The sequence below is a fragment of the Otolemur garnettii genome, unplaced genomic scaffold (assembly GCF_000181295.1).
Source record: "Otolemur garnettii isolate 467f Iridium unplaced genomic scaffold, OtoGar3 scaffold00006, whole genome shotgun sequence".
Lineage (NCBI taxonomy): Eukaryota > Metazoa > Chordata > Mammalia > Primates > Galagidae > Otolemur > Otolemur garnettii.
In genome coordinates, this window is record NW_003852401.1 from 22,741,430 (window position 1) to 22,753,842 (window position 12,413).

At 39.4% G+C, this 12,413-nt stretch overlaps 1 protein-coding gene across 1 annotated transcript in view; it reads left to right on the forward strand.

Moving 5' to 3' along the window:
• The window catches only part of GLIS3 (GLIS family zinc finger 3), a 448,158-nt gene that overhangs the window by 158,093 nt on the left and 277,652 nt on the right, over nt 1–12,413 (forward strand). The gene's annotated exons all lie outside the window — the stretch shown is intronic.

Genomic DNA, 12,413 nt, shown 5'->3' on the forward strand with positions numbered 1-12,413 from the left:
GTCCTCCCTCCTGCCAAATTCTGTTTCATGCATGAGAGAATGCATTCTCAGAGTCTCTGACTGTGACTCCCAGCCTTACCCAGAATCCAGGGCTTTAGATCACTTGGGATTCTAGGTGGCAGAACTGGGGAAGGGATGTTAATTTATTATTTGGTTAACTTACTGGAAGAAGAGAATGAGTTCTTTTTCTTTCCCACCCAAACGACTTCACCCTTCTGTAAATCTCATTCTTAAAGCTTCAGTGGAAAGTCCAACAGCTGTGCTCTTTCCCCGCCTGGCCTCGATCTTGCAGACATTCCCAGCCAGTGGCAAAGGTCTTGAGAAGTCAAGCCCTCAGCAGGCAGACAAGCAGACTCAGCTAGATCAAAAACCAGGAGTCAGGAATATGGCACTATCCTATTAAAAATATCCAAGTCCATTCACTGCTGTCTATTAACTAAAGCAATTTCTATGGACCAAATCATTCTATTTTGACCTTGAGCTTTGACCAACCCCAGTCTTATTAGTAAACCTTGGAATTATCAAAACCTTTGAGCATCCCTGAGTTTAAGTGGGGAATTCTATGAAGTTTTTCTGAGGTAAATATCCAGATTCTTAAGTTAGAACAAGTCATGGAGTCTCTGAATTTTTGTCTCTTTCCCAAACCCTTGTCTCATGTTCCTAAAAGGACAACATGAAGTGTAACTCAAAACCGTCGAAGTACACTAAATATTCCTAATAGTATCCATAGTAATGGTTCCAACAGAGCGCACACTGAGAATGTTTGCACCATCGGTCTTTTTGCCATTAAGTTGAAGAGTGTGCAAAGCCTGGGCAGTGTTCAAGTAAGGTGTGTTGTGAATGAGCTTGGGCATGCTCTGTAAGTGCATGAGAAAGTCTGACTGGGATGGAGCAGACAGAGCAACAGAGTTCCGTTGCCAGAATCGGAACCACCGATAACATGCTTTGGAGCACAATTGAATGGAGTTGTGTTGGGTGGTTAGGGAGTGTTAATAAGGGAACTAGGGGGAATGTGGTTTGCCACTTAAGTTTTACTTATTTTTCCTGGATGGATTGTATCCAATAGCAAAAAGGAATTTTGTAAAACTTTTACCCACCCACAGATTTTCATGAAAATGTCCCTGACCAAAGACAGTTTTGAATTTTGTATGAATTGACTCATTTCTCCACAGGCATTTTGCCTGGCAAAATCCAGAGTATTTGCTTTGGCTTGAATATTTGGGCAGTTTTCTTTGCGAGTAACATTGGATTATGAATACAAGAAAATAAATACAGAGCTGGGGCCTTGTCCCCATTCCTCTTTTATGGACTGATGTATGCATTCATGGCCAGGTTTAAGCATGTAAGACATTTCTTGAGGAAAAGTAAATTCATTGTAAGCTGTGGAAGGTTTTTACATATATTTATTTTGTTATTTTGATAAGACTTGGCATTGATGGGTTACCACAATTACATGACCAGTAGGGACCTTAGGAAAATATCATCTGAGAATAACTATTAATCCCTACTTAATCCTCATACTGGCAAAAATGAATAAATTCTCATAATACTAAGTATGGATAAGGGAGACCTGGAAAAAATGTGTTTATTGCATCCCTGTTTTTAAAAATGAGTGTAAATACCCTTACTGTTCATAGATATGTCAATAAACTGGTTTATTCATAATGAAACATTATGAAGGAGTTTAAAATTAATTAAATACACAGACACCCTACATAGATATCAAAATGGATAAATCTCACAAAACAACGTTGTATGAAAAAATATACAGATATATGCATATAGTGCAATTTATGTATATTTAAACACACACTGAGCAGTGTTACATAGTTGTTGGAGATAAATAATAACGTGGTTAACGCAGGGTAATCAGTAACCTTGAGATAGTCAATACTTCTAGAGAGGAAAGAAATAGGAAGAAAGGGGATGTGGAGATTCTGCTTTATCTTTTTTTTTTTTTTCCAAAGAAAGAGAACTACAAATTAAGCAATATATTAATTTCTTTCTAACTTGATGATGATAATTACGATGTCATAGGTGTCTGTTATATTTTGTGTACTTTACTACCTGTTTGAAATATTCAATGATAGGTATATATTTTTATCTAAAAATAAGAGAAAATCAGTTAGTGTAACACTTTAACTCCCATTCACAGAGAGCATTTTTCAGATGAAAACAAAACCCAGAGAAATTGATCTTTCCAAGACTATGTCACTGTGTTTGCTGCTCCCTACTTAGAGCCTCTGAAGGTGTGGTTCTTAACCTTGGCTGACATTGGAACCACCTGGACAGCTTTACAAAGAACCAGTACCTGGGTTTGTGATATAATTGGTCCAGGTGTGGGGGGGTGCGGTGCCCCACATAATTCTAATAAGAAACCACAGTGAGGACCAGTACTTTAAAAGCTTCCAAGTTCTGACCTTGAGCTCTAGATAAATAGAAACTTACCCTGTACTTCACTTAAAATGTAAGGAGATGGTGTTTAGTACCATGTGGAGTACATCTCCATTATCATTCATGCCCTGACAATGATGAGGGTAGTTTAGTTTTCCCTTTGAATAAAATTCAGAGACAAGAGATAAACTATTAGAGCAACTTTGGCAGTGGCAGATGGCTTTCCACTGAGTGTCCACTTCCTATTCAGAGTACTTTTTCTCTGGAATGAATAGTCAGTTGAGGGTTGAGATGAGGCTTGTGCCAAACCATATGTATATCTGTACCTCCTTGCCTCCCTGAGTTAAAAGTAGAACTGCCCAAACTGTCACTTTTCCCATTTTTAAAGGTAAGATAGTGGTTTCCTTTCTAAACCCAATGCAACCTTCCTGCTTTTAATATAAAATGATCTTCAAGACATTTTTGCTACTATGGACATTTCTGAAAAGTTGGTAAATTATCAAAATATTGAATTTTCTCTTTTATCAAATCTGCCTGATGTGATTAAATAAATAAAATTAACATTAATCTCTCCTTTGTCTCTTGAGGCTGTCACACCACCAGTGAAACATCTGGTAAAGATCAGAGGGAGTGTAGCTTCCAAATCGTATCCCACAAGGCATCAGTCTGTCAGACATTAAATGCGAACTCAATGGTTTAAAAAAATAAAATCTCAAGACTTTTTAAATAACAGTTGTATGTAAGAAAGAGATACAAACATATTTATCTGTGTAAATACGTGTTCAATATACTGTAGACATATATATGTCACTGTAGATTACAGATCCTTTAGTATAGGTAAAAGTGAAACCACAGAAACTCTCCTCGGATAGGGCTTTGACCACAGTCTATGAGGCATCTGTCAAATCGGATTTCACATCCCAAAACACAGTTTAGAAACCTGCCATTTGGTAGTGGTTTAATGTGATTTCCCTGTAGAAGGCATTTAATCCAGTTTACCTGGGGAACTGGCCTTTCATGAACTTTGTTCTGAAATGAAATTTGGAGCAGATTTGGGCAACTGTTTCAAAGCTAATCGTGGTTTATGTTTCTTTGCCCTGTGATTCTGGGATTAATGAAAAGCAATAGATAATGAGAACACCCCTAAGAGGTTAAATATTTGAGGCTTTCTCCTCATTAAACAAAATCATTAACTACATGATGGTTAATGTTCCCTTAAGTTCATATTTGTTTTGTGCTTTTTCTCTAATTCGATGCCCCGAAATAATGTTTTTAAAATTAGAATTATATAAATCTCTTTATAAAAGATGTGATTAAGGGAGTATGTGTCAAACCTTTTGAGGTTTGTTCATATATAGATTTTAAAATATATTTTTCTTAGCTCTTTCAGACTGCACCACTGTGAAAAAAATAGTTTGCCATGTATTAGAAATGTCTTTTGTGACCTTCGGAATATTTCGTCATTACCTTTTCTTTGAGTGATGGTGGTGACATCTTTGAGTCCAGATGGAATTTGTGTGTATAAAGTGAAAGACCAAAAGCATTTCTTTTTCCCAAAAAAAGAGGTAGTCTGATTCTCTTTGATTTTTCAGAAATGTTTTCTTCAAGTTCTAGGTAGAAAATTTGGGAAAAGAGAAGTTTATTTTCTTTCCAGCAGATTTATTAGTTTCTACTGTAATTACTGAATCAGGGTTTCTAAACTATTGAGAAGATGATGGATTTGTAACCTGATGGATGTGTGACTGACAGACCCAGAGAGTGAGCAGGGAAGGCTTGGTTTCACTTCTGCTCTTACTCTGGGCAATCGCGTGTCCTGCATTCAGAGGAGAGATGGCTTGATTAATAGGTCTCATCATCACTCATTTGGGAGGTTGGTGTAGATGGAGATTTGGTGAGAAAGTGGATTGAAATCTGTGTGTTCTTATTTTGCAACGCAGTATTTACTTTCATACTTTTGGGCCATAGGTACCAGACTTGAGTAGGGAGAATTCTTTTAGAAGGAGAATTTGGAATATTTTTTAAAGTGATTAATTCATTGAGAAACTAGAAAGTGAGACGATCGGGTTCTGAGCAGGCAAGGGCGATATGTTTCAGTATAGGTACCCAGTGGGCCAAACTTAGGGTGACCATATGATTTATGATTCAAAATGGGACACTTTGGAGAAGTGGACTTCTAATTCATTGAAATGTCTGTCTAAACCAGGATTGTCCTGGGAAAACCAGGGTGTATAGTTACCTTACCCAAAGAGTATTACATATATGCACATTGTGTTTACCCAATGCATAGTCATTCATTCCATCAGTGAGTGCAAACCATGCACCACCCTGTCCTGGGGGTGTGGAAATAAATGAAACATTCCTTTAAGAGGCTCACAATCTTCCAGAGTGACCACTGTGTAAACAGTAAAACAAGGTCTATAGTTTAGGTCTATGCAAACTTTATTTTCATGGAGATATAGCAAAGGAAGATCCCAGTTAGGCCTGTAGAATTTAAGCAGATTTCTTAGAAGAGTGAACTGTATCTTGAAGGAAGAGAGGAAATCTTGCAGAGAAAGGGAAGGTGACCATTTAAGCTAAGCCACCATATTTATGCAATAGCACAAGGGAATAAAAGAACCCAGAGGGGGAAAACAATCGTCAAGTAGTTTGATGGCCTGAGACTAGGTAGTGTAGTGTTAGGAATGGAAGGGAGGCTGGAAGGAGTCACAAAGACTTATACTATCAAATAAGAATCATGTTATTAAAGTTTGAAATAATTACAAACCTAGTACATCTAATTGCAACTTTAGTCAATCCAAAAGCAACCTTATGGGATAGTACCATCCCTGAAGTGGCATCACTGTGTTAGAGTGCACATGAAGTGAAACTTTGACTTCACCAAACCATCTCCACTATCTCTTAAAGTTTACTGTTTAATTCTTCATTAAAACATACCTCTTGGCAGCTATCCTATGAAACATACATTTTTTTTATGCCAAGTGATCAGCCAAGGAAATGTATAAATGGAGACAAGTATAAAAGCATTTTCTGTTGTGGATTTTAAAGAAAACAATTAAGAACCTGGGGAAGTCTAGAGACCAGAGCTGTTTGATCAATTATGTAGAATGATTAAGATGTGGACAGAGACTGCATACATTATCCTGTGTATGAGTAGCTTTCCATTAGTTAAATGTTGCCTTTTATAATCTGTAAAGAGAGGGAAGTATTGTACCATTAAACAAAGGTTTGGACTGGCACTCATTATGTTGAGTTTGTCAGCCCTTTCAAGATTTTTTTCCCCCACTGCTGAGATTTACTTTGGAAATTTTTTTCCTGCTTAGACTGAATTAATACAGAACAGAGCTAGATACTTGAGCTGTTTAGAAGGAGAAGAAATTAAATCAATTCCTAGCAAAATGGTGCCCAGAACACTGTAGGGCCCCATGTCTCTCTAGACAGGTGAAGGCACCATGAAGGGAAGTTGCCTTTTGTACTTGAACTTCCTGCTCTAGCAGCACCTGGGCTTGAGCCACCCAAGGTCGGGTCATTTGGCTGCCTGACCAGAGAGCAGAGCCTAGAGCCCAGAAAGGGCATCTGATGGGTCCTGGCTCTTTGCTTTTGAAATTTATGAGACAGCTTCCTAGGCTTGTCTGCCTAGAACAATTTCCTGTGTTTGAGAATGTTTGTTGGAACGTGCTCTTGTTTTTTAGGTTGGGGTATGGGTACTGTGCCTGCTGAGTGTGTTCTTTGAGGAGAAATGTCATGCCTGCCCATTCTCCTTCTTTTGCTCTCTTGTCCCACTCTCTAGTCGTAGTTTTTAGTGTGAAAATAGCCCAGAAAAGATTGAACAATGATTTAGTAGCCAAGAGAATGGATTTGGGGTTGGGGAACATTTGTAATGAAGAGAAAGTGAGAGACTCAGCCTTAGACAAATTTCTGAAGTAGAGATTTGTCTCCCATCTGATTTGTGGTGACACCTATTGTCTTTTTCCCTTGGAGTTTCCATGCTGCCTCCAGGGTGCCTGGCCTTGCTCTTTACTTTTCCTCTGCATCTTAAGTGAAGTTTGCTTTGTAGAAGGAGCTTTCAAAAAGAGAAATCCACATACAGTAGAAAAGTTGACCCAAGGGACTGTAACAAATTGGTCAACATAAGGAACTAGGCCTACTTTACTGATAGATACATGTGGTGCATGTCCAGTCTGTGAAAATTAGGTCAACTTGAGGAGGTGGTCAATGCAGGGAGGTGGTCAACTATGGTGGTTCTATGGTATTCAGTGGTAACTGGCTGAAAAAAGTTCAGTGGGCTGGTCCTTTCAGGGCTAGCTGCATTTGGAGTAGGAAGTAGTAAACCTTTCCCTTAGACCAAAAACTTTTCAGAGAAATGGAAGAGAAAGAAAATGATTATGTTATATGTTCTGAGCTACTAGATTGCATTAATCCTCACTATAGCCCTCAGAGCTGAGTAATTTGTGGGATTTGGAATTCAGACTCTTCCTTCTGCAATTTACTCAAAGTCATTTATTAATCACCTTTGAGTCCTACTCGAAACATCTTTACTCAATGATGAACAAATAGTAGACCTCACACACACACACACACCCATTCTTGAAGGTAGGTAATGGAGGGAGGTTCATTATTCTGTTAGTCCCACCAGCATGAAGATATAAAGTTCCCCATAATAAAAAGTTAAAAATAAATTTAAAAAATGTTTTTTGAATGAATTTATAGGAAAGAAAAGGACAGTTTGTTCCCTCCAACTCCTCAGAAAGTCATGCCAGCCACCACCACCCCTCCATCTTAAGTAACTTATGTTCTACTGATCTGAAAACAAATTATTTTTTTTCCATTGCTCTTGAAGTTCTCTGAGGTCACCCTGTTGAAGAACGAGATGAGAGATACTCTTAGGCAATAACACAGTATCTGAAAAGGCAATGATAAGAAGGGAGTATTATTGGAATATATTAAGATAATCTAGTCCCTATAACAGCTAACCCCGAATCTCAGTGGCTTGCTATGATAGAAGTTTTATTTTTTGTTATTGCTCTAATATAGCTGATTTCTTGTGATTATGTGGTAACTCAGGAGCCTTTAATCTAATGGCTTTGCTGTCTGAGTCTAGGGTGAAAGGTTGTTGTGGACAAGGTTTTAGGGACCAGGCCTAGATATGATATCTTGGTTTCTCATATTTACTGGGTGGAACTCAGTCACATGACCCCAGGTAGCTGCAAGAACAGTTGGGAAGTATGGTCTTCCTCTGTGTCCGGGAGGAAACCTAACACAGAGTGCTCTATTCTATCGAGTAGAATGAGTAGAATAAGTCTGTTGCAACTCAGACTTATTCCAGGTTTCTATATCCCCTTTAAAAAGAAGAAACATTTCAGTCTTGATCTTTGAATTTTCCCTGAGTATCGACTCCCTGTGTCATCAGAATGGTCTTGTTAACGACTGTTGCTTTTTTGCTTATCAGTGCTATCTCCTATAACTTGTTTTTCAACATGTTAAATCTTTCCCAGCCCAACCATTTTTTTTTTCTTTTTAACTCTCCAAGGATTCCATTGCCGTATAGTCACCACTGCTGGGGAAACTCTCCTTATCTCAAGTGGATTGCTCAGTCTTTCCCACCTCGTCCAAATTACATGTTCTTGGTGCATAATTTCCCACTGCTCATCATCTTTTCTAAGTCATGAGGATGTGTGATGTCTTCGTGTCCCACAGGCACTCACCCTTAAGGGAGATCTGCTCATTATCAAGAGCAAGATCATAAATGAATCACTGAGAGTTCCACCACTGTGCACAGAAACACAGTATTCCCCATCTGTTCATCAAGTAGCTTATTTGATACGCGCAGTGTGGTCATAAATGCTCTTCTATTCTCTGAATGCTTGCTTTTGGTCATGAACTGGCACACAGTCAAGGAAAAAATGACAGCGTGCCTCTATGGACGTTTTTGGTCTCTTTCCATAAATACATTCAAACAAAATGAAATTGCCTGGCTCTTTTATATTATGTCCTTTAGTGTATTTAAGCTTGCAAAATCACCCCCAAGGATGACAAATTGTAAACATCATGCAATACCACAGCCCTGGTTCAAGGACCGTCGCAGCGTTCTGCCGACATTCACCTTTCCTAGGGACATTTAAAGGGTTTTAGGAAAATGAAGCTAGGCAAACAAGCTTATCGGGAGCGACAATAAAATAAATCATTGATTCTAATTAGGAGGCGTCACATATGCAGAAACAAAGCTACTTTTGTGTGGTGAAAAGTCTACCTGTTCTCTGAAACACACAGAATGCTTTCCAGTGGCTTTAGATAATCACGCTGACAAAGTTTCAGAGTCTGACCTTTTGGCCCATCTCAAGTGATTCAGCCGCACTTGTCGAAACTTGTCTGAGGTGTTGGTGGGAGGTGTGCTCAGATGTAAGTTGTTACAAAGGTGTGACAATGGGACAGGAGCTGTTTGTTTCCGAAAGTCCCAAACTGCCTTATGAATTGAGGTGGAAAGTATGCAGGTTCTTGAGGCAAGGATTGGGTTTATTATAATTATCTCTAGTTGTCCCTCCCTCCCTGTAGCAAGTATTTCTCCCAACAGCTTAGTGCCCTGCCCCCCTGCTGGTGACGACTCCAGCTCTTCACTGTGTGAGTCACCTGGCTCCTGTTCCATTGTGTTTCCCAGGAAGGCCAGATTTGGATCATGACCCTGGTTTTGTGTCGGGCCCATAGAATGGGGCCTCTATGGTGGAACCAGTGAAGGAAGGAGCTGTATCATCTGAGCACATAATGGAGAAATCACTCTAATTACTACCATTGAGGTAGTAAATCAGAATCAACAACTGTGTCACCGTCACTTTTCTTGAATTCAGAACTTCAGAAAAAATGAATTTCACTACACCCCTGGGTCAGGAAAATAGATCTTGGTAAATCAATGAGCAATTTAGTTTAAAATTAAGAGTACATATTGACCATTTGTAGGGTCAATGTTTTATTTTCAAAGAGGCGTTTCATAAAAGGCATTTTTAGTTACCTGATTGTACATTTCCTCCAAAGATTGGCTTGCTAATTACCATCAGTAATAGGGGTTGCCAAAAAAAAAAAAAAAAAAGTAAAAAAGAAAAAAGCCCATTGTGTTCCAAAGGAATGATGCTGCCAAGTATCTTGACAGGCTCCTGCTGCATTTGTCAAACAGCTGTGCCTGGGAGTGAAATTTTGAAGTTGGATTCTCATTTAGCTGAGATTAGAATCAGCTTAATTGAAGGTGTCTGCAATGGGAGACAATTTCAAGTTCTTAAACACAGAATTCACACATTTCTAAAAAACATTCCACTGACCATCTCTAATGCACCTTTTGTTTTCGCCTTCATTTTTGCTCAGATAGGTATGAGACAAAATTCAAAACTGCAAAGGAAATTAAAAGATTGTCTTTCTATGAGAAAAAATTCTAAAGTTAGTCATTTATTGTTTCACTTGAGGGTATTTTAGATTTTTAATTATTTTCTTTATATTTACATTCTAATGCAGAGTCATTCATCTCAGTATAAGGGTGCATATTCTCTGTGGTCTCCAAAAGTGATCCTCAGCACAGAAAGAACAGTCTCTGGTCACCGTCTATTGCACTCAGCCAACTATTTATCAAACAACTGTGATATGCCAGTCGCTATTCTAGGCACTGGAGATACAGCTGTGAGCAGATCAAACCCAAACTCCTGCAGCTTACACTCTAGGGAGGAAGGTAGTGAATAGTGCAGATATCTGGGGAAGAAAGCTCCAGGCAGAGGGAATGGCAAGTGCAGAAGCCTTTAGGCAAGAGTGTTGGCTTGGTGTGTTCCAGACCCAACAAGGAGGGCAGAGTGGCTAGAAGGGAGTGAACAGGGAAGAGAGAAGAGGTGGTAAGGGGACAATGGGGGCTAGATGGCTTAGGGCTTTAGAGGCCACCGAAAGGATGGTTTGGAGTAGAGGAGTGATAGGATCTGAATTTATGATAGAATCCCTGAGTGCTGTGTGGAGAGTAGACTGAAGTGGAAAGACCAAATCTCCCAGGATTGGGAGCACTGCAGTAGCCATCTCTCTGGTCTTCCTGCTTAATGTGCAGTGGTAGAAGTTGGGATTCTGGGTATATAAATGCATAGCTAGAGCTGGTGGGATTTCCAAGTGAATTGGATATAGGATGTGGAGACAGAAGTGCCATGGGGACTTCAAGGTTTGGCTTGTGTATCTGGAAAAATGGGAGTTACCTTTAGCTGATGTGGGTGTGATTTGGGGAGATCTGGGGAAGAAGCAGACAGTTTTATTTTGAGGAGACATTCAATTGGTGAGTCTGAAGATTAGAGAAGTCCAGAGGAAGACAATTTAGGGAATTGCCTGCATATAGATAATATTTAAAGTTATGAGGTGGGCTGACATAATTTAAAGTAAAAAGAGAAGTCAAGTAATGACAAAATGTGTGTCTTTGCTCTGGGTTCCACTGAAGGATGCTGGGTGAAAGGTGAGGAAGTAGAGGGAGTGAATTCCTCTTTACCAAACACCCTGTACCTCCTGTGCCCTGCTTTTCTCTGTTGCTCTGATCTTACCTCTCATGTGACTAACGGAATCTCAGGAGACGTTGAGGGCAAGAAGGTGGATTAAAGAGATTGTAGAGATTTTCCAAATTTGCCCACCATTGAAATACAATATCTATATTTATATTTCCAGACTAGAAGACAGACCAGCAGAAAACGAGGAGGACATGTTCCAGGCAAATCAATCCAAGAAATTGATTTCTGCCATCATGGTCATATGCTCTTGAAATTAGGGGCACTCGTATATCTTAATTCCTCCAGAACTTAACAGTATGTAAGCAGACACTCTGAGAAACAGTTGTAAGTCAGTTTTACTAGTACAGTGACGTGGGGGTGGCAAGGAGTCTGGAACAGACTGGATGACTTCTTGGTCCGTGTGTGTGGAGGGGATTTAATCAGCAATGGACAATCTTTTCTGTCCTCCCAACAGTGAGAGTCTAAGATGTTGTCTTTTAATAAATTAATCTCTCAGTGCATCCCATGGCATCTTGTCTCCCAGAATGCATCTTCTCAGTAGCCTGACTGACTTGTACTTAGAGGGCCTGCCCTGATGATGTCACCATGGTGTTGACAAGGAACAATGTGAAACGGCTTCTGGCCTGAAGGTCTCATAGCTTGTGCTCAAGTTCACGTTCTAAATGCGTGAGTTACATTAAAGGCTCAGGTGCTGTTCTTGAGCAGGGAAGCCCGGTGCATCGGTGGAAAGTAATTTTAATTTGAAGATCACGCAATTATATTTATTCTTACCATAGATACAGCTTAATGAAAAACCTTTTGTATACTGTGTGTTGAATTTGTTTGCCATAGATTATGACAGCTAGGGAACAAAACCTTAGATTTTAACTTTTGGAAAATTTTATGATGTTCACATATGATGTTTACTGTGGTAGTAAAACTTCGTAGGCTCCAGCAGGATGCCTCTTTTGTTTAATTGGAGTGTTATGTCATGTCTGCGCCCGGAGAAGGGACGGAGATAGTTTTTCTTCTCATATTTATTTTTCCCTTCTGTTGCCTCATATATTCTCCCATCTTCCTGGTACCTACTCATTTGTTTTTTTTCTTTCTATGCAAAGGTTTTAAGGGTGACAGCAAAGAGAGAATGGAGGATACAGAAAGCGTAAAACTGTGTGTAGGTGAGAGGGTGTGTGTTCTCCACCTAGTGACTGTGAGGAAAGCATGTTCAGTGCTTAAAAACAATGACATTTGATATTTGTCTATATCTTAGGGAGCTTAGATGTATTCAGGGACTGTCTTATTTACTCTAGTAAGGATGCTGACCTACAAGTTAGAATAGGGCTTTGTAACTTCAGTGCCATTGACATTGTGGACATTTGGGTTGGATAATTCTTTGTTGATGGAGGGTCTTTTTGGACACTGTAGGTTCTTTAGCTGAATCCCCGGCCTGTATCCACTAGATGCCCATAGCATCCCCTCTATTTCCAGTCGGAGCGGATGTGTCTTTTTTTTTTTTTTTTTTGAGACAGAGCC